Source organism: Amblyomma maculatum, chromosome 9, assembly GCF_055883805.1.
Source record: "Amblyomma maculatum isolate TAMU_Amacu chromosome 9, ASM5588380v1, whole genome shotgun sequence".
Taxonomy (NCBI): Eukaryota; Metazoa; Arthropoda; class Arachnida; order Ixodida; family Ixodidae; genus Amblyomma; species Amblyomma maculatum.
In genome coordinates, this window is record NC_139352.1 from 81,338,859 (window position 1) to 81,361,927 (window position 23,069).

At 45.6% G+C, this 23,069-nt stretch overlaps 1 pseudogene; it reads left to right on the forward strand.

The window, feature by feature from the left end:
• Positions 1-533: 533 nt before the first annotated feature.
• The window catches only part of LOC146179571 (uncharacterized), an 84,413-nt pseudogene continuing 61,877 nt past the window's right edge, over positions 534-23,069 (forward strand).

Sequence of the window (23,069 nt, forward strand, 5' to 3'; positions counted from 1 at the left end):
ACTCGGAGAGAGGGGAGTACGGCGAAAAAGGTTCAGCAATTAATTTGTATATGTTAATGCAAATTAATAATACTAAAACCGTCTTGCAGCCGCTGTAGTCAGGGGTCTTATAATGTTTCGGAGTTACTAGGCAGCAATGTTTTTGCCATATAAACAGCCTGTAGCACTGTGAGTAACATTTCGCTTGTATTCAACGCACACTCAGCCGACCAACTGGAGCCTTTTAGCGTCAGCCTTAACACGGGCCTGTTCGAAGTACTTTCCCTGGTTCTCGAAGGAGGAATTTCTTTCGCCCTGGTGACCTTTCTCAATTCGAAGCTGCTGCAACTGCTTTGGTCGCGTTTTTAGATGCACGAACCAGCCCCTACAAGCACCGCTTTCCTGGAGACTTCAGCTGACGAAAACGTCGCGAAAGAAAAGCAGCAGGTAGAGGACATCTGCAAAAAGCGCAACTTCGAACAGCACACACTGCTCGTGCGCAGCTTAAGGAAGACGTACGGCTTCATCCGGCCATCGACAGCATCACCTTTGCGATGCGTAGCGGCGAGTGCCTCGGCTTCGTGGGCGTCCTGGGCACCGGCAGAACTACTCTACTCGGCGTCCTTGGCGGCGGGATGTTTCCGAAGTCCGGCGACGCCTACCTGGACCCCACGTCACTTCAACTTCACTACCGACAGTGGCTGCGGAACATCGGCTACGCTCCTCATGCCGGTGGTCTCCTAGAGACACTCACTGGCCGGGAAATAATCTGCCTGCTAGCCGTGCTTCACGGAGCCAGGACGTACCGCGCGTCACGAGTCTCTTGTGCGTATTGTCGAGCTCGGCGAGCCTGACGCGGCCATCGCGTCGTGCAGCGCGAGCGCCAGAGTGCAGCTGTCGCTGGCTCTGGCGTTGATGGCCTTATCCAGGCTCTATAACCTGGACCTGAAGGACAACAAGCAGACGCTCGCTTTGGTGCGCCGAGTGCTGGAATACCTTGGACAGCACAGCACCGTTATACTGACGTGCTAGCATCTTCGCCACTACGAGAGCGTCTACGAACGCATCGGCATCCCGGCGGCAAGCCGCATAGACTGCATCGGCTTGGTAAAGGAGCTCAGTGAAAAGTGCTTCAGCAGCACCACGATCCCGGTGTACACGTTTCCCGGAACGTGCGAAACGTTCGACCGCCCATTATTCCTCAAGAAGAAGCACAAGTTTCACATTTTTTACGTCAACGACACTACACTGGAGCCGATATTCGCCAGCTTAGGCTGCAACACGTTGGTGTTCAGGCTCGCGAATAAGACGTATTTAACTGGTCGGGTGGGAAGGGGGGCGGGGTTCACAAACAAAATGGAAACGGGGAAAGTTAGAATGCGGGGAGGGGTTATAGCAGTGAGAATTGTTTAACCGCCTCTGCAATATTTACTTTACCGGGTGTGCTTTAATGATTGTTTTTCAGCCAGACCGCAATCAGGCCTTATATAAGACTGGCCAAAATAATGTGAATGGATACAAAGGAGACCTCTCTTTGGCTTTCCTTAGGCTGAACTTGTTTTTACGGCAAATGTATTGCTCTCTTACACCATGCTGATACATTCCAGTTTTTTTTTCTTTATCATTCTGATAACCAGAGCAACGCACCTCGCAGATTGTGCAGCCACGACCTTCCAGACGCAGTGTGTGGAATTGTGAACATGCATTGGCGAAATTAGGTTTGGGCCAGGGGGATAACACTCCGCGGTGACGTCTAAAACCATTTTTGCTGTCTCCTGGTTACAACCACAGCTTTGTTCAGTCGTAATGTTCTTTTTTCGCTTCCTATTGGGCGACCTATAGGTGCGTGTGCGAGTTGTTGCGGGCCGATCATAACGGTCAACGCGAGGTGCATGCGACATGGCGATGTCCTGGCCTTTAGCCGACTGCAGCACAAGCTGCTGCAGTCGGCATGAATATCAAAAGATATTTTTGCGGAGCAATCTCTTGAAACGCAGCTGCAAAGCCCCGAAGTGTGCTTCCTGTACATTTTTCCTTAAACTTATGTTACAAGCGGCGGAAGAATAACGAAAGGTAACATCATCCTGCAGCTGCGAAGAGAAGCCATCAACGTTCGCGAAAAGGCACCCTGTTAAACATTTCAGAGAGCAATGGAAGCATACCACTTCCCATCATACATACGCTTTCATGGGAGGGGCTGTTTCGGCTTCAACGGTGTTTTTCGTAGTGCAAGTTCTTGATTACTGACGCCGGGCGCTATCCCAGAGTTGTTGAACACCCTGCTCCTACTAGTCCCTCCTTCGTTGACCAGAATGGCCTCCTTTCCAAGAAAGTATTGTATAAAGCGTGAGAAAGCTGTTGATTAGATTTCCCAAGTTCAGTTTACTATATTTCCTTACAAGTCCCCACCATTTCATAGGGACTGCCATGCCCCCATCTACTATTACTCCCCATTCTTTTATTGCTGGCTCAATAAGGAAAATTCTCTACGATGACGCTGGTTGTGCGCATTTAGCGAATTTGGCTGGTCACGTGACATTATTTTTTGAAGAATTGTAAATAGGGCGGCGGAAGTTGTAGCGTGATGGGGACAACGTAGCTAGCCGTTTTTCGAGATCAACTTTTGCATTGACACGTTTTCGCCGAAGTTCATAAAGAGTTAGCTAATTAGTGTATATTAATTCACTGCAGTGAACAAAAATATAGGAGGTTAGCATATGGGACTCTGCAAATCTCTGAATTTGTTTCACTGGGCTAGGGCTAACTGTAGTTTGAAAACCTTGGTCGAAGTTAGCCAGGACACACGGTATGAATGGCGCGTGCCTGATTCAGAGAAGGATAAAAAACTTATAAAAACGTTGCAAGGTTTACAATGGAGCGACCGAAAGAGTAATGACGGTATGAATTCAGCCGTCGAATTCGATCTACCCCACCGAGGTGTCCCGGTGGTTAAGGTGCTCGACAACTGTGCCAAAGTACGCGGGATCAAATCCCGGCCTCGAAGGCCGCTTTCGATAGAGATGAAAGCAAGGCGCACGTGTGCTGTGTGTATCACTGCGCGTTAAAGAGCCCCAGGTGGTCGAAATTTCTGGAGCCCTCCAGTATGGCGTCTCTGATAGCTCGAGTCACTTTGGGACGTTAAACTCGACAAACCAAACCACAGTGTGAAATCCGGGTGTGATGCCTCGTACTTCGTCGCCATAACCTCAGCCTTTTCATGTTTCGCAGATACCTGCATATATATAGATAAATCCACGTTTGCGTACACGCCCTACGTTCCCCCGACAACCTGCACATCTCAAAGCACTCGTAGCGTACCAAGAATCATTTCTAATGAACCCTATGACGCACACACAGAACCTATATTGCATGACCTTAGATTAAAACCATTACCGAACCTGTTCAACGCAATTCTGCTAGAACCTTATCATAATTATCGCATAAATTCCTTTTCCTTGAAACACTTCCAACTCTGACTCCCGTTGAAAAAACGTATGGCACACGAAGCAGTCAGATTTGGAAGATTCCCCATACCCGTGCCAACTATGGCCGCCAAATGTTGATGTACATGCTACCACAAGCTCTTAATTCCTCTGTTAACAAGTCCAGCTAATCTATACAACAGTATATGTCCTCAAATCAAAATATTGGCAACACATGCAGTTCTGTACCACCCAATATTAGTCCCATCCTCTAAACGTACTTTGTAATATATAAAGCCGTCGTTATGTTTATAATAGCTTTTTCTTGTTTGTTGCGTTTTGTCCGCTGCTGTATTGCACTGTAAGCGGGGTGCTAGCCTTTGTCAAGCCATCGCAGGCTTTTTGCTAGCACCCTGCAGTATCACGAGTACTGTATAATCAGTGTTCATGCTAAATCAAGTTATTTGTATTTGTATTTGTATTTTTTATCTCCACGTACCCGTACTTGTCGAATTTCACTTATATATTGGCAGTCGTTTTCAATTTTGCTTCATGTGAACGCTTCCAACCCATATTTACTGTACCCATCCCTTACTTCAACCTTCTTATCGGGTCTTTCATACATGGCATATCGATGCCGAGAAAAAAAAATTATATGCATGCTATAAAATCAATCTGCTGTCAGCAGAATAAGAATTCAACCGGTCTATTCCCCGTCTCTTTACGTTAACGTCATCAAAAGCGAACTTCACTATAAAAGTACCAAACAGCACGCCCATCATTAAAACATAGGCACGTTCTCCTTGTTTGCATCTTTCTTATATCCGCCGTCTGGACAGCGAAGCACGGAATTAAGTGACAAGGTAATCCAGTAATCATGCATGACCAGGCACGAAAGTTACAGCGGCTGCATTCGATATCGCGAGATATGCTTCATGTTCGCACTATCACGTAAAAAGTAGCAAGTAAGCACGGCGCATGCTCCGGTATGACCGCTTCATCCCCCCCGCAACACCTATTCTGAATGTCACCTCGAAGCCGTGCCACACGGTAGCGAAGTGGGTAACGTGCTGAGCTCGCACACGCGAAGACGCTGGTTCGAATCCCGGCGCCTGCAGCGCTTCTGCCTTCGATCGCTGTGTTGCGGGGACCGAGATTCCTACTGGTGTCGTTCCGGACCCTACCAGAGTCCGGCTGTACACTTAGCCGCCGTGTGTGGTGGACAAGGGGAGGTGGTGTGCCTTTTAGGCACAGCATCTCCTCTCGCTGTCCCCCAGGCATCCGAAGGGTGGATGCCTGTTGCTGCTGGTGCTAGTTTTGTACGCATACGGTGTAGCGGTAATAGATATGGAAGACGCAGGGAAGTTATGTTCAACACAGAGTTCAGAAGTGGCATCGTGCCTTCATGTGACACACCTGGATAGTCTCCCCATGTGGCACTAAATATGTGCGAACAACGCGAAGCGTGGCCGCGCTCCGCGGAGCGTCAGCGCATCCGGTGCGGCCGCGCATCGATGGAAATTGGCGGAAGCGCACAGGGGCCTGGAGGTGGTGCTTCGTGTGGTCTGCTGCAGCGCGAAAGAACACTGTCCTTACTCTGCTAGTGTGTACCACTGGGACAGCAGAATTAAGAAGGAACAAAGGAAGAAGTGGCTTTCGTACTCTTCGTGTAAAGTGTAAAATTCGTAACAAAATAAACAATGTAGCACACGTGAAATATTAGAACAAACGGACTTCACTACGATGTATGATGAAAACGTCAATACGGAGTGGAAGAACTTTTTAGATATCCTTAAAAATGCCATCGAACAGAGCTCTCTGCCGTACACTGATAAATACAGCCAGCCAACATGTCCTTGGATGAATACTGAAATATTAGCCGTGTTACAAGGTAAGGACAAATGGCATCACAAAGGGAAGCAGTTGAGATCAAACGAGTACTACCTAACCCAGTTTAAGCGTTGCAGGAACTTGTCAGTATCTCTTATGAGAAAAAGAAGAATGGAATATTATTCATCCCTGGTGAAACAGGCGCATCGAAATACAAAAAAAAAAAAAAACGTTTGGGACATAGTGAACAACGCAATCGGCCTGCGATCCAGTGCAGTAACACTTCCCGAGACAATTGACGAAGACACCGCTGAACCATTTAATACCTATTTTACCTCCATTGGGCTTACGGATTCATGCTGACTCACCTACGGCGAAGATGCCGGAGTGTGTTAACAACACGTTTGCTCTGCCTGACATAGAAATAGAAGGAATAATCACTGCAGTGGGTAGCCTTTCAGCCGGCAAGGCGGCAGGACCTGATGCAATACTCGTTAGACTAATAAAAAACAACATTGATATATTAGCAATCCATCTACTACATATATTTAACCACTCATTGGCAGATGGGATATATCCTGACGAACTGAACGTTGCAAAGATTGTACTTATTTATAAAGGCGGTGAGCGATCTGATTTGCGAAACTATAGACCAATATCGGTGTTAAATGCAGTTAATAGAGTTTTTGAAAAGGTGCTTTGTAAACGTATACAAAATTTTCTGAATAAGCATAACATTGTATCTCATAATCAGCACGGCTTCAGGCCACAAAGGTCAACGTCATCCGCAGTTCTTGTTCTCACACAACTGATAAATACTGCACTGCATAATAGCAAACTGGCCATAGTACTATATTTAGACATATCAAAAGCCTTTGATACGGTTGATCACACAATACTACAACAAAAATTGGAAGCCTACGGTTTCAGAGGGAAAATTTGGGATCTAATTAAGAGTTATTGTTCATAACGGAAACAAAATGTTGTCGTGAACAATGTAACCTCACTACCGCAAAACATTAATCTAGGTGTGCCGCAGGGTTCCGTGCTTGGGCCGCTATTCCTTTCCCTGTATATTATTGACCTTCCATCAGCGTTCAAATATTCAAAAGCTGTAATATATGCCGATGACACCGCATTACTTTTTACAGGAGAAAATTTAGAGGTACTTAAACGCATCATTAATGAAGAGCTTAATCGAGTTTCACAGTGGTTTAAAAGTAATCGGCTAACCCTTAATACTGAGAAAATAAAGTACACCGTATTTCACTCGCGCGGAAAGAACATCAACTACGAACACATATCTCTAACTATCGACAACACGAATCTGCTGAGGGTACCCCAATACAAGTATCTTGGTGTCCTGTTCGCGTCTGATATGCACTGGAAAGAACAAATTAATAACGTTTGCTCCAAATTAGCCTATGGTTGTCATGTTTTACTAAAGGCCAGGGACTGCTTTGGTCTTCCAATTTTGCGAATCCTGTATTTTGCCTTTGTGCACAGTGAGTTGCCCTATTTTCTAGAAACATGGAATGGTACATATAAAACATACCTAGATCCTGTTTCTCGCCTTCAAAAACGAACTATTCGTATGATAACTTATTCAAATAGTACATACCCCAGTAGGCCACTTTTTCAGCAGCTTCGCATCTTACCGCTATCAATGGCATATAAACTGAAGATGGCTGAAATAGTTAACACTGTAGTAAAATCTAACAACCCCCTGCCCCATAGTTTATTTAGATTACCAATGAAACAAACAAGAGCTGCAACTAACAACCTATTTAATTTACCATCTTGTTATAATATGTACTGCCGGAGACTAAGGATATAGTGGAGTCCATGTGGGGAATGAAGTCCCCAAATGAAGTTAAGGAAAAAAATAATTTTTCGGACTCTAAGACACTATCTAAATTTCACGGAACTGTCGGAATGAATTGATTGTGTGTGTTAATTTTGAAGTTTTTCTTTACAAGGTCTGCACTAACATTGCACTTGTTTTTCATTTGGACCCATTACTAGCCGTAAAGGCTATGGGTCTAACCAACTGTTCGTGTACAGTTTTTTAGCACAAATAAATAAAATAAAGGCAAAAAATATTGATAGCATCTCGATTGTCAGACGATGAACATAAAGATGCCATGGAACGAGCTTTGTGAAATCATCTGATCACCACTCATTAAGGCAGACTTGCGGCTTAGCATAGCATTCATTTACAGAAGCCCATCAGCCTTGCCGGTGGATAAGACATTACCATGCTCAAGCTAGTACGATAGGTCAATTGATATCCTTCTATAGGACTGAGCAAACGCTGCAGTGAGTGAACCGCGATAACGCGATCTCGGCGCGTTTGGCCGCTGGCAGTACACAATTCGGTGCGCTTGTCAGCAAAGAAACACGGTGCGATTCCGTGGTGTAGCAGACGACACGAATAACCTCCTCTAAGCCACTTTGCTTCTATGCGCGGCCGCGCCGGATGCGCTGACGCTTCGCGGTGTTCGCACATATTTAGGACCACCCTGTACATATCCGCCTTCTGAAATGAATCAGTTCTGTCTCTAACTTTCCTCTCTCTGTTAGCGTGTTGTGTATACCTGCAGTATCGCGTTCATTCCGTTTCGGAAATGCTGATTGTAGAAGTGCTTCATACCACAGTATTACTTCAGAGAAGAAACGACCCCTAAGAAAGGTGCTGCCAATTACGAAGTCCAGGATATGAAATGAAGGGGAGGGAAAGGGGGGGGGGGGTATTATATATCTGTAAGAAGTGTTTAGAATCGTAATTCGGTTGTTTATCAATTTCTTCTGTGACGATGGGTCTTCACTGCTGCAGTTCGTAATAGTAATCCGGCAACGAAATCTGCAGTAATATAGCCGGTACAATTTATTGCTATTGGCAAAACATTCGTAAAGCGTCAGGACCTGCCAAACTGCTCGGGAGTCACGATTGATGCAAGATAACGTGCTTTCATTCAGGTCATTCAGGCGGACGCTTGCGATGGAGGTGGAAGGAAAAGCACCCGGTCTTATGCGATATCAGTGCCCATTAAAACCCCAGGTGGTCGAAATTCCCGGAGCTCTCCACTATGGCGTCTATCATAGCCTGATTCGCTTTGGGACGTTAAACGCCAAAACAAACCCAACCAACCAACCTATAAGGAACGTTCGCAGGTTGTATTCTTACGACCTGTCCCTAACTACATGTCTGTAGGTTTACATAGACAAAAGTCATAATAATTGCTAGAGCGCTAGTTCAGTTCAGTTTAGTCGTTCAGTCGTGTCCGACTCTTCGTGACCCTATGGACCATGTCACGCCACGCTTTCCGGTCTCTCACTATCTTCCTTACATCACATAACTTCATCTGCAGTGCCTCGAGGATGCCATCTAACCATCTCGTTCGCTGCCTACCCCTTCTCCGGCGACCCTCAACCTTTCCCAACATCAAATCTTTCTCCAGCGACTCCTCTCTTCTCATCAGATGACCAAAGTAGCTTAACTTTAAAATTTGACCCTCCAATGAGCATTCAGGGTTAATGGTCGACAATATCGACTGATTTGATCTTCTGGCAGTCCAAGGAACTCTCAAGAGTCTTTGCCAGCACCACAATTCAAACGCGTCAATTCTTCGGCGGTCAGCCTTCTTCACAGTCCAACTCTCACATCCATACATCACATACATCAGAGCGCTAGTTACGAATTGGTAAACCAACATCAGGATTTTTGTTCACGTTTATCACAGAACTGTTCTCTGCCTGCTATGAGCCTAACTTCTCCGAAGCCGCTTCTTAGCAGTAGCCGATAGCGAAACTATACGGTGACGCTACTCCCCTGGAAATGAGAGAGCTAAAACAGGGCTTCAATAAAGCCAGGTGCTGGGCTAGTTGATTAATCACATTCAGTAAGAAGACAGCGCAAAAAAACAACCACAACCGAAATAAAATCAGTTGATAGTAGCGCTCTTTTGTGTCGTATGCTCATCTATGGTTGTCTTCTTTCGCTGTCTTCTTACCGAGTATAAAACAAGGCACAGAAGCAGTTTCGAGAACAACATGCTTAATGAAGTTCACATGTAAGAGCGCATAAAGTCGACGACAGCACAAAAATACAGTGCTCAAGCCTGGCTTTCTTTTTACGCTGCGCTAAGTGCTAATCTTTATAAATTAACCTAGCTTATCACTTTAATACACGCTACAAGTTAATAGTTAATAGAGGAGTTGTTTTACACCGGCGGAGGAGTACAATTAAATGTTTCGATTCAGGGATCACTGGTACGCTTCTCCGACATAGCAACTAAACTCCCTCCCTTTAATGCACTGCGTCTCGAATACTAGCCCTTCGCAATGGCAAAACATTCTGGCCAAATTGGCACCATAGTTATTAAACGAAAGTCGAAAAAGGGGAGGGGCAGGGGTCCTTATGGAACATAGCTACGGCGGGTGCACCCCCTACAGCCTTTCGTGTACCGATCATTCACCTGACGCTATGGCATTTTCGCGTATACACTCAAAGCAGCGAGGAACTTAGCGCGTGGAATCCCCGGGGCCCTCTCCTGCAGCAGCGATTTTGCTGGGATGATTCTGGTCATCGTGTGCCCGGCTCCACTGGAGCTCGAAATTCCAGAGCACTGGAAATTTGCTGAGATAGTGCTAATACCCAAACCCGGAAAACCTCCGACGATCGATAATTTGAGACCAATATCACTCACATCATGTGTAGGTAAACTATTCTAAAACGTGATTCAGTGAAGACTGACCAGATACATGGAGGAGAATGAGCTATGGCCCCGGGAGGTCATAGGGTTTAGGCAGCATCTTAGTACGCAAGATCAGAGATGGACAAATGCCCTCATTTTCGACTTTCCTCCCTCGCCGTCACTTTCCAATCGGCAGTCCTCCCTCACCCTAAGAATTTTCCTGGGCCTCCCTCGCCTTCACCCTCACCTAAAAAATATTCTACCCACTGCAGGGCAAAGGCCTCTCCCATATTTCTCCACTTAACCCGGTTCTAGTGCTAGCTGCATCCACTTGACCCCTGCGAACTTCTTAATCTCATCCGCCCACCTAACTTTCTGCCGCCCCCTGCTACGCTTTCCTTCCCTTGGAATCCAGTTTGTTACCCAAAGCGATCATCGGTTATCCTCTCTTCGCACTACATGTCCTGCCCGTGTCCATTTCTTCTTACGTTCCACTGGAATGTCGGTAACTTGAGTTATTTCTCTGACCCACTGTGCACGCTTCCTAACTCCTAATGTTACCCCTACCATTTTTCGTTCCATAGCTCTCTGGGTTGTCCTCAACTTAAGTAGAACTATCTTGGTTAGCCTCCACGTTTCAGCCCCATAGGTGAGTACAGGCAAGATGCAACTGTTGTATACTTTCCTCTTGAGCGATACCGGTAAGCTGCTAGTCATAAGCTGCGAGTGCTTGCCAAATGCGCTCCATCCCAATCTTATTCTTCTTGTTATTTCCTTTTCATTTTCCGGATCTGCGGTTACTACCTGTCCTAAGTAGACATATTCGCCTACTACTTCCAGTACTTCGCTACCTAATGTAAACTGCTGTCCCTTCCCGAGGCTGTTGAACATTACTTTAGTCTTCTGCATATTGATTTTCAATCCTACCTTTCTACTTTTCCTGTCTAGGTCATCAATCATTATTTGCAATTTATCCCCCGAGTTGCTTAGCAAGGCAATGTCATCAGCAAATCGCAGATTACTGAGGTATTCTCCATCTACCCTTATCCCTAACTGCATGCTCCCATTGCACGTCTCTGAATACTTCCTCTAAGCAAGCTGTGAATAGTACTGGGGAAATTGTGTCTAACAGCTTTCTTTAAGGGAATTTTGTTACTTTCGTTATGCAGAACTATAGTTGCTGTGCAGCCAATATATATCTTCCAGCACTTTCACGTACGGCTCGTCTACTCCCTGATTTCGCAATGCCTGCATCACCGCCGAGGTTTCAACTGAGTCAAATGCTTTTTTCGTAATCAATCAATGCTATTTATAAGGGTTGGATATATTCCGAGCATTTTTCTATCACCTGATAGATGGTATTGATATGATCGATAGTAGAGCACCGTTTCCGAAGCCCTGCTTGATCCTTTGCTTGATTGCAGTCTAAGGCTGTCCTGATTCTATTAGCGATTACCTTAGTAAATACCTTATAAGCAACAGACAGTAAGCTGATTGGTCTAATTTTTAAGGTCCTTAGAGTCCCCTTTCTTATGAATGAGAATAATGTTTGCATTCTTCCATGGTTCCGGTACCGTCGATGACACCAGGCACTGCGTATACAGGGCGGCCAGTTTTTCTAGCACGATATCCCCCCCGTCCTTCAGCAAATCTGTAGTTATCTGATCCTCTCCGGCTGATTTCCCCCTTTTCATAGTTTCTAGTGCTTTCTTGACCTCGTCCTTCGTCAATGGTGGAACGTCTGACTGTTTTTCCCTACCGCCAATCTCATTACGGTCCTGACTACTTTGGCTACTGTAGACTTCTGTATAGAACTCCTCAGCTACTTTGACTATCTTGTCCATGTTCGTGATGACGTTGCCCGCCTTGTCCCTTTATGCATACATCTGGTTTCTGCCTATGCCCCATTTCTTCTTTACCGCTTTAAGGCTTCCCCTGTTCTTTACAGCATGCTCAATGTTCTCCATGTTATACTTCCTTATATCGGCCACCTTGCGCTTATTGATTAGTTTTGATACATCGGCCAATTCGATCTGGTCTGTTGGATTGGAAGCTTTCATACTCTGGCGTTTCTTAATCAAATCTTTCGTCTCCTTAGACAGCTTACCGGTATCCTCTCTAACTCTCCTACCGCCTACTTCTACCGTGCACTCAGTAATGATATCTGTGAAATTATTGTTCCTTGCTTCTAGGGTAACGTCACCATCCTCGGTTAGAGCTGAATACCTATTCTGTAGCGAGATCCTGAACTCTTCTGCCCTCCCCTTCACCACTAATTCGTTGATGGGTTTCTTTCTTACTAATCTGTTGCGTTCCTTCTTCAGATTTAGGCTAATTCGGGACCTCACCATCCTGTGGTCACTGCATCGCACTTTCCCGATTACCTCTACATCTTGCATAATGGCGGGGATTGAACACATTATGAAGTCGATTTCATTTTTAGTCTCCCCGTTAGGACTTTTCCATATTCATTTCCGATTCTTCCGTTTGCTGAAGAAGTATTCATGATTCGTAAATTATTGCGCTCTGCAAACTCAACTAGTAACTCCCCCCTGCTATTCCTAGAACCAATGCCATAGTCACCTACTGCCTGATCTCCTGCCTGCTTTTTCCCTACCTTGGCATTGAAGTCGCCCATTAATACAGTATACTGCGTCTTTACTTTTCGCATTGCCGATTCTACATCTTCGTACAACTGCCTGGTCATCATAATTACATCGAGGTGCATAGGCATGTACAACCTTCAGTTTATACCGCTTATTAAGCCTAATTACGATGCCTGCCACCCTCTCATTATTACTACAGAATTCGTCTATATTACCCGCTATGTACTTATTGACAAGGAAACCTACTCCTAGTTGTCGCCTCTCTGGTAAACCTCGATAACACACTGCATGCCCATCCTTCAGTAAAGTATATGCCTCATTTGGCCTCCTACCCTCACTAAGCCCTATGACATCCCATGTCATACCCTCTAGTTCCTGTAAGAGCACTGCTAAACTAGCTTCACTAGCTAGGGTTCTAGCGTTAAACGTTGCCAGGGTCAGTTTCCAATGGCGGCCTGTCCAGCTGACTTCTCATCATAAGCTCCACAAAACCCCGGCCCTCAGTCACCAGCGGCTGCGGAACAACTGACCATGGCGGCGGTCAGACCTGTGACGCAGCAGGGGGTGCTAAGAATTCCTGGCTCCGCTGGACAGCTAATAATGAACTTAATAAATTACGTGGCTGCGTTCATCCTGTAGCGAATCACTGGCAAGAACCATCTGGTACTTGTTCCGACAGCTGCTGAGAATGAGATATGTACTGCACGAGGAAGCCAGGTGCTGTGAAAAGTGCAAAGAACCATTCGAACAGTGCCCTAGGCATGTCAATCAAAGGCGATATTTCGAAGAGGAAGGAAAATAACAACTGGCATAGTTTACCGGGCAAACCTGTGCACCAGTTCACACTTGATATCTTTGAAGGAGATAGACGAAATATTCTGCACCGCTTGAGGCAGGAGGAGATACGAACTTCTAGCCAGTCGTAGACGGAGAAGGCAGGAGGCATACACGGCATATTGGCAACAGAACAATGTAATTCAAGCAACAGGAAAACGCTATCACACTGAAGCATAAATGTTGAGGGGGTCAGTGGGTCCTGAACCTTATTCTCTTCGCCGAGGGGGGGTGGGCGTCACTCTGTTGCACTTCTGATTTTCGCGAACGCCGCCTCAGTAGAGCCTAAACTTGTTTTTTTTTTATTTCTATTAAATCTATACGAGAACATAATGAGACAGCTCCTAACTAGAGCAGTATGACGTGCAAAGTGAACAGGCCAGCATTTCGTGCGTAAGATTTGATTATGCTTCCTGGATTGTGTGCTTAAATCTAGATTCGCTTATGAAAAAAGCAGCGCTTAGAACGGGGACAGAAAAGCAACACATGCGCGCCAACTTGCCGGAATCGGCGCTCTGTATCAGTTCGCCTAAGCCACATCTCCTAGCTTATCTTCTTAATTCCGGACGATACGTACCCGCATATGCAAAAGCCGAGAATCGGATTGCCCACACTGAGAAGGCAAGAGCCGCAAAAGAATGAAACTCACCTCGAACCTGCATGAACAAACTTTTCACTTGGACAGCGCATTTGCCGAAAATATCCGAGGGCACTGCCGCAATAGAAACTTATTCGCGCACATTGTACACAGACATCCTTGAGCATATATAATTCGCAACAGCGCACCAAAGTGTTGCTTTTAACATAAGCATCAACAACTTGAGTGGTCTGATCGAAAGCACACAGCAACACAAACTAAAGCGCTTCCCCAGCCGTTCCTGCCGTTCGTTGTCTTTTTCTTTTCCCTTTTTTAAAGGAGGCGGGGGAGGGGGGGGGGGGGAGTATGAACTTAAGGAAGACCTTTGGACAGAGAGAGCGGAAAAGGAACGAACAGTGGTGGACGCGTGTGTACCCTTCTGAGAGCACTGCTGCCACATGCACCCATGTCTCCACCCGGCGCCTCAGGGAGGTCTGATAAGACCAGCCACGGCCGCTGCTTGAGCCCGGCCGTGGACCAGCGTGCGTCATCTGCCCGCCCAGCAGAAGAGTTTTTTTTTTTTTTAAACAGCTTTCCTAACAGCTTTCCTATTGACAGCTGCCCTCGCTGTGAAGGGAGTATAGTCTGTCGTCGGTACGTTACCACAGGGGGCAAAGCCCGACGTACACTTGCTTGCTTTGTGCTTTATCTGTCGCCTCCAATCTTCAAACGAAGCGCCGCCACCCAAAGCTCTCGTGTACGCAGGCTGAGGTGCGCCCCGGCTAACAACGTTCCGGCTACAGCCTTCTAGAACACTGTAGCCCGCCGAATGGAACATCTCAGCCTAGTACGAGTTTCGTTGCTTTCGTTGCTTCGCTTTTAGTTTGTTTAGCAACACACACGTGGTGTATGCCTGTGTTTGGCACAAGGCAGAAAAAGGGACAGGACGCACCTCGCGTGAACAACTGCTTGCACAACAACACGGAGAATCTGCGGAAGAGAGGAGGCCTCTTTTCCTCCACAGAAATGGCTAAGCAGAATCAGGTGTACAAAAAGCAGCGCTGTCATAATTTCAACCTGCCAGATAGAGATCCAAGGACATACCATGACTACACGGAATTGGATTTCATTTAATCTCAGCTGTCTGCTTTATTGAGTCAGTCTTAGAGTGAGTGTGAGGCGCTGAAGGGTAGCTTTCGAGAGCAGGTAACACGCAAACCCTCGAAGCTTTCTTCCCCGAAGTCTTCCTTTTGTTTAGACCTGGCAGACGTTTTAACAGTAGGCTGTGGCTAAAGGTACGTCAGACGGACCCGATCAATGGTCTTAAAGGTACGTCCGACGGGTCCGTTGCATTTTTCTTCAGGATACGTCGGATAGATCCGGGAAATATTTTTCAGAGGTACGGCGGACGGACCCGATCAGGTGTTTACGTCATCGGGAAAGCCGGACGGATCCGGGAGGGGTACGGCGGACGGGCCCGATCGGTTAGGTTCGTCTATATAGTTCGTCCGACGGAACCAACGCATTTTTCTCCGATATGGGTCTTGGGATCCGTCGGGAAAGCCGGACGGATCCGAGATCCCCAGATGTGGTTGTAGCAACAAATCGAAGTTGGTACGAGGTGTGCGAGGTTCAAGCTAAGTATGTACTACATACTGCATGCGTGAAATGTGAAATTACAAAAAATAGTACAGTGGCAAGAATAGTGCCTAGAATGGGTGATAGACTACGTGATGGCATGATGATAGGTTTACGTGAGTTGGACCGCGGCAGGGTGGCAAGCACGACCAGAGCGCAAGCGAAAGTAATCGCGGTGTTGACGGCCAGCCCGCGGTACGCACGCCCGCTGATTTGGTCCTCGTTATTATGTGGATTAACGTCTACGACGGTCGTTATGTAGTTTTGAGTCTTCAAAATTTCCTCACTTCCATCTGTGATCAGATGCGTCACGTAACGCATCGCTTTCTGCTCGCATTGAGGTTTGGTGCTGCAAGTTCTACATACATATAGAAGCGGCGCTGAAAGAGCTGGGTACCGCCGGCGTGTCTCTAGCCCAAGCATATTCGTGTTTGTTGTACAACTGGAGGTGTGGATTGTGCTTAACGTGAGATGCTGTGATGTACGGATCACGTCCTACGAGAGTGCTGTGATGAGTGCACCGATGTCCGGACGGACATCAGTGTCCTTTAATGATCGGCGATGTTACACGTGCATGTCAGTGCTATTAGGTGCAGTGGTAATTTAATTAGACGCGCTGTGCAACAGTCAGACGAAAATAAGCCATCGACAATTTGTTATCAGACTGCACTACAGAGCTCAAAACTCGGGAAATGGGAATGCACATCATGCAGTTTTCGCATGTTGGAGTGGACCGAAAAATAAGTGTGCAGCCCACACCGCCGAGATGCGCATTGCTACAGGTGAAATGGTTGAGGTTTCTGTAGAATAGCTGCCTGACACAGCACCTTCCTAAATATTCAGGCTGTGTACTATTGTTGAAGGCCACTTTATCATTACTAATAAAGGAACGAATATGCTTTGTTTTAATGACTAGTACTTTTTCAATATATTACGTTCTTTTTTTTCCGTTTTTCCATAGCTTCCTTTCATTTTCATTTAGTAGTTAGCGCGAACAACAAGGACCAAGAAGGCGATGCAGGCATTGCGAAATCAGGGGGTAGACGAGCCGTACGTGAAAGTGCTGGAATATATATATATATATAGTGGCTGCACAGCAACCATAGTTCTGCATAAAGAAAGTAACAAAACTCCCACAAAGAAAGGTGTTAGGCAAGGAGACACAATCTCCCCAGTACTATTCACAGCTTGCTTAAAGGAAGTATTCAGAGACTTGGAACGGGAGCAGTTAGGGATAAGGGTAGATGGAGAATACCTCAGTAATCTGCGATTTGCTGATGACATTGCCTTGCTAGGCAACTCGGGGGATGAACTGCAAATAATGATTGATGGCCTAGACAGGAAAAGTAGAAAGGTAGGCTTGAAAATCAATATGCAGAAGACTAAGGTAATGTTCAACAGCCTCGGGAAGGAACAGCAGTTTGCATTAGGTAGCGAACTACTGGAAGTAGTAGGAGAATATGTCTACATAGGACAGGTAGTAACCGCAGATCCGGACCATGAAAAGGAAATAACAAGAATAAGATTGGGATGGAGCGCATTTGGCAAGCACTCGCAGATTATGACTAGCAGCTTACCGGTATCGCTTAAGAGGAAAGTATACAACAGTTGCATCTTTCCTGTACTCACCTATGGGGCTGAAACGTGGAGGCTAACCGAGAGAGTTCTACTTAAGTTGAGGACAACCCAGAGGGCTATGGAACGAAAAATGGTAGGGATAACATTAAGAGATAGAAAGCGTGCAGAGTGGGTCAGAGAAATAACTCAAGTTACCGACACTCTAATGGCAATTAAGAAGAAAAAATGGACTTGGGCAGGACATGTAGTGCGAAGAGACGATAACCGATGGTCGCTGAGGGTAACAAACTGGATTCCAAGGGAAGGAAAGCGTAGCAGGGGGCGGCAGAAGGTTAGGTGCGCGCATGAGATTAAGAAGTTCGCAGGGATCAAGTGGATGCAACTAGCACAGAACCGGGTTAAGTGGAGAAATATGGGAGAGGTCTTCGCCCTGCAGTGGGTATAGTCAGGCTGATGATGATGAAGAGTAGAAGGACACAACACTCGCCCAACTTTTAACCTTACTACAATAGTTTCCTTTCTTTTTCATGCTAGACAAACACAAAAGGTACACTTTTAAACTTGTCAGTCCAGAAATGAACATGAATATCTGCCATGCATGTGACAGCTTTAATGCTGGAAAGGTTGACGTGTATAGCATGTACAGGGTGATCCAGTTCTTGCTATAACACGGCCACTGCTTTCAAAGCATCATTGCGTCCGACCCGGCCATTCCATAAAGTTAGGCGGCAGGCCATGCGAAGCATCACCTCCGCATCCCACTGTGCATATATCGCTTTGCTTTGATAAGCGCCTGCATCCGACACAATGCTGCTTTGAAAGCAGTGACCGTGTAATAGCTAGAAGTGGATCACCCTGTACGTACATGCTGCGACATCTCAGCGGCACGTTCGGCTACTTGCCCCAAAGTCGTGATGTTTAATGCCAATGATGGCAGTCGCACTTTGGTGTAGGTGAAATGTAAATGCATCTGTTTCCTGCAAGATGTCAACGCAAAGTACCAAGCCCGGGCAGTCAGATTAGTCTGGAGCTCTCCACTGCAGTATTCTTCATAGCTACATATGTCACTTTAGGATGTGAAATCCTACATGCCATAGGTAGGATGTGTTGTTTTCTTAGATTTTGTTACCTCTCATCTATGTTTTGCAACATTTGGCTAATTTCAGTTCTCAAACAGTTGTTAAAGATGAAACTGAATCAGTTCTTGGCATGGCTTCCTGCTTGGATTAATTTGCTAATTGCAGTTCTTTGAAACTTGCATCAATGCTGGACAGTTCAATAACAGGCAGTTCAATTACAGGAAGGATGTGGATCATGCATTTCAGTTCTGACAAATGGAAAATAACGGTCCCTTCCATGCATGCATAGGTGCCCTTAGACAAATGCATACTCGGGTGTGTGGTTGTGACACATATCAAGGGTCGACAGAAGGCCATGTGGAGCCAGTGTGATATTCTTCATGAAGGCTAAAATAAAATTGTACAACAACTGCTGTACCATGCAGAAAAAAATTGGTCATTTAGTGTATGATTAACTGACCACGAATTGCACATTACTCAGAGTACGATGTGATATATAATGTCTGGTTTAGCATTCCAAAACAACTACGGCTATGAGGAACACAATAGTTGAGGGCTCCATTATAACTTCGACCACCTGGGGTTTACATGCACTGACCCCACACGGTGCATGGCGGCCTATTGTTTCGCCTCTAATTGAAATGCCCCTGCTGTGGCTGGAACCAAATCTGCATTTATGGGTTCAGCAGCCAAGCACTCTAACTACTGAGCCAGCACAACGGGGCCAAGTAACAAAATGCATGCCATTACATTTCCTTCTAGCCTGTGGTTTCCTTCACAGAATTAATGTACGCAAGAAAACGTAAATAGCTAGAAAACACTAGTTTTATTGCACATTATATTCACATTTCAGCAAACATTCTCTAGGAAGAAATTTCTCATAATGTCTGCATGGAAACCATGAACATCTTGCAGAAACAGAACAATGCACTTACTGCATTCCAATTGTTAATGGGCAAGGTTGTATCTATTCTACTACACTGCACTTATCACAAAACCACAAGCCCCATCTGCTTTGGCCAGCCACTTGATGAAACTAACGGAGACAGATGTCGCACACCACAGACTGGTCGTCTCGCAACATATCTCTGCATACGCTGCATTTCAATTTCATGCCTTTCCACTTAGCTTCAACTGTTGTCAGCATTACCAGTCACCCATCTTTTCTGAAATTCCTTTTTACGGGGTTGGGATCAGCATCCCTGTTAACGATGGTTTCTAGCATTCTCGATGCTATTATTTTCACATCTTACTCACCTGGAAGAGCGAAGAAAATGACAAGCTTTGAGCAGACAAAAAATTAGGGAGACTCATAATCTCAACCTGTAAGGGTATGCTGCGCCAGCGTTAATGGCTCTTGTCTGCAGATCCCACTGTGGATTCTCATTACAAACTTACAAACTTAATTACTAATTCCTTAATTCATGTCTCGGTTATCTCAGACATACTCATTAGCATATGGTCGTAGGCTGCCCTGTTATGTGATAGACAACTTGGCATACGCCTCTGTAAGCCTCACGGTAACCAAACGGTACAAACATAGGCTCTATGACCTAGGAGTAACCTTTCTTAATCGGAACTGAAACGTCCCAGAACATATTCCAAATATAACTTTGTAAACTTGAGTTAGTTCCTGCCATGTCGTGTGGCCTCGTGACATTTGGCTCGTGGCACTTTTGGCTTGTGCACAGGGTCCATCTGTTAAATACTGGTTAATACGCATGAAAAATACATTTTCACACAAACTGGTGGCAAATGGTCAAGTGATGCACTGCAGATTCTGAAATGTATGCCTATATGCATACAAGGATGGCATCATCAGATAGCGTGATTAACAGTTCTGTCAGTACCTGCAGTTACATGGCATTTCAATGCCCATTAAAGGACCACCTCAGACAATGGTTGTTGTTACCACAAGACCTGTTTTAACAGCGTACTGACACCATTCCACTGAGCGATGGACATGTATATGCATACCCTATATAGCTCATTATTGTGGATCTCATTTATTTCTATGACTTCAAATGAGTTCCTGTCGTCAGAAGCCCTACACTTTATGAAATCGGGACAGTTATCTTGAAAGGTGATGAAAAGAAATAACCAGGTTACTTTGCCCCAATGCAATATCAGATGGGGTGAATATGCTGCATGAAGATACCAAGAAGCTGTACAAAGAAAAGTGAGAGTGAAATGGCAAGATTTTTGAAACATTGAAATAACTGCAAACTACACTTTGTCAAACCTGTCATCGAGGAATGGAAATCATGCAGTCATCAGAAACATATCATGGAGGATATGTTTCAGATTCATACTTACGAAAGAGGACAAACCAATATGCAAGGAGTGTGGAGATGAACTAACAATAAACCATATCTTACTTACACGTGCACGAGAGTAGAGAAAATAAGAGAAAAATATTTTGTACAATTTTGCCACAGATCCCTTTCTATCCCAGTATGATCCTAGGAGAGACGTGCAAATTTCCTGCCATTTTTGGGTTCCTAAAATGTTTCTAAACAAGCTACATCCTAAAGAACATTTTAGTCATTACACACAAAATAAATACATTAAACCTTGTTGGTGCATGGCAGCATTAGTCACTTATGCACCATAAAAATCAACACAACGCTGTAAGGTATACCTTGGTTAGCTATGTTATACGAGACAAGCTTTCGGTCTGGTGTGGTCCTTATTCACGTGACAGCTCTGTCATGAGGGTTTATGTCCCAGCGACCGGAAAGTGACATATTCCAATAATTTTAAAAACTGAAGGCGATTTTACAGATCTCTAAAGACGCGGATGTTTGGTTTCGACTGGAGTGCTCAACTGCTTAATCAGCGTCCACCTGCTTTGAGAGCCTGGAGTGAAACTGGAGTGAAGACAACAGATTTTTGAACATTTAACGCGTTTCTGAAGGTGTTGCATTCAATTACGGGGCCCACAAAAAGCAGCTGAATGTCAAACGCTACCTAGGTAGGCTTTCTAGCCAGACAGCGGTGTAGCGTGAAAAATTGCTTCGCCGGTCCATCGCTGGCGCCGCTGACTTAAAAGGCGAACTGTTCAAACTTATATCTACTGAACACACCTGAAACACTGAATTGTGCATGGTCAAGGCAGAATTTCTCTAACACTGAGCACTGGTAGCTATCGATTTCACGCCCAATATTAAGAAATTCCGTCCTCTCTTCGATCATTGATACGTTCACGGTTGAACATTTATGCGCCTCGGGGTTGGATGCGTGGTTATAGCAACGACCACTTGCATGGCACACTCTGCAATGTAGCGCGCATTGTCTACCGTGTACCTATAAGTCCGGCGACGCATGCATATCTCCCGCACGTTTTAAAGCTGCGCGGCCGTTCAGTCGGGTCACGCTAACCTCGAGCGTGCGGGGGTTTAAACTACATGTACGCAAAATTCAACGACGAGAAAAAGATGCAGGCTGAGCACGTTAGTCTAATCTTCCCCTAAATACCAAATAACATTGCTGTTCACAGGGGATTCGGATCATTCGCGCTTCCGGCTTTCCGGTTGTGCACTCTTGCGTTGCGGTGCAGTAGGTCTTCGCCTCGACGAGTCGATGTGCAGGCCTCTAGTAGATTAGGCATGTCTTCTGCCACGGCTCTGAGGTAGAATTTAAACAAAGAATTTAACTAGAAATATCCTGTTTCCTCGGTCTGCATGTGAGGAACGAGCATAATGCCATTTCACATACATACTTTGGACTGCCGAATGTTCTGCACGGCGAGGTGTGTGTGTTGTGCCGGCGCTAGATCTTTGGAGGTCGATGCAGGACCTAAGACAGCGTAAATGCTAGAAGTAGCTCGCCTACATTACGGGCAGATCGAGGTAATAGTTTAGTGCGAAGCAAAAGCTGCTCGTGAATGTGCGTATCTCGATGCCAGCTGGTGGAGCTGGTGCAGTACGTCGCATCGCCTGCAGCTATGTGCGTGACAGCGATGCTTGCCGTACACAATCCTGAGTGAAGACCGTGATCTATGTTAGAACGGATGAACTCTTCGTAGCACCTCATCGAGAGTCGCGGCCAGCTGATATCAAGCGGAATGATACCATACGCGTTCGACGTGCATACAGCCATGGGCCCAGGGCCTGTATATCGACGTCCGCCGTATCTTTGCGAGAATTGAATGGGTACGTCGGACGTACCTTTAGACACTTCGGTAATAGTATGTGAGACAGGTGCTCTCTGGTGCGACTCTAGCCTTGGTTGCAAGCATACAGGTACTTCATCTCAGCTTGTCATCTTTATGTTAAGAAAATGTTGGGATGCTTATTAAAACGATTTCATAAAGTCTTAAGCTAAAATTACAGCCTGTACTCGAGATCCAAGCGTCCTGGAAGGCTGGACTTCGATGTCACCCTCTCATCTCAATAGGTAAAAACACTCCACAGCGGGTCGGGCCCAGTCCTTGCGGATCTCCGAGTGTGAAGAGACGCTTTGTAGCTTTCCTCGATATAAACCCTACTATGTGTCAGTTAAAAAATTCATTTAAGCGGTTGCGTTATTTCTGCAGCATTGAACAAGCATCACTTTTTCGCTTTATATCGTGCCGTACCGACCACAGGAAACCATGCTTTGGATAAGAAGCCGTTGAAAGCCGACATAAACATAGTCCACCCCTACAGTGAAGCTGATCTTGGCAAAGTAATGGCAAACTAAGAAGACAAGCACGCTGACATGTGTGGAATATTTGAACTCCTCAAGTTGTCGGATAAGGCGACCGAGCTAGGCCTCAATTGCTAACACAAGTAGTGAATTCCATCTTAATGCAGTATGCTTTTGTACACTTTTCTGCCGAGTTTAGA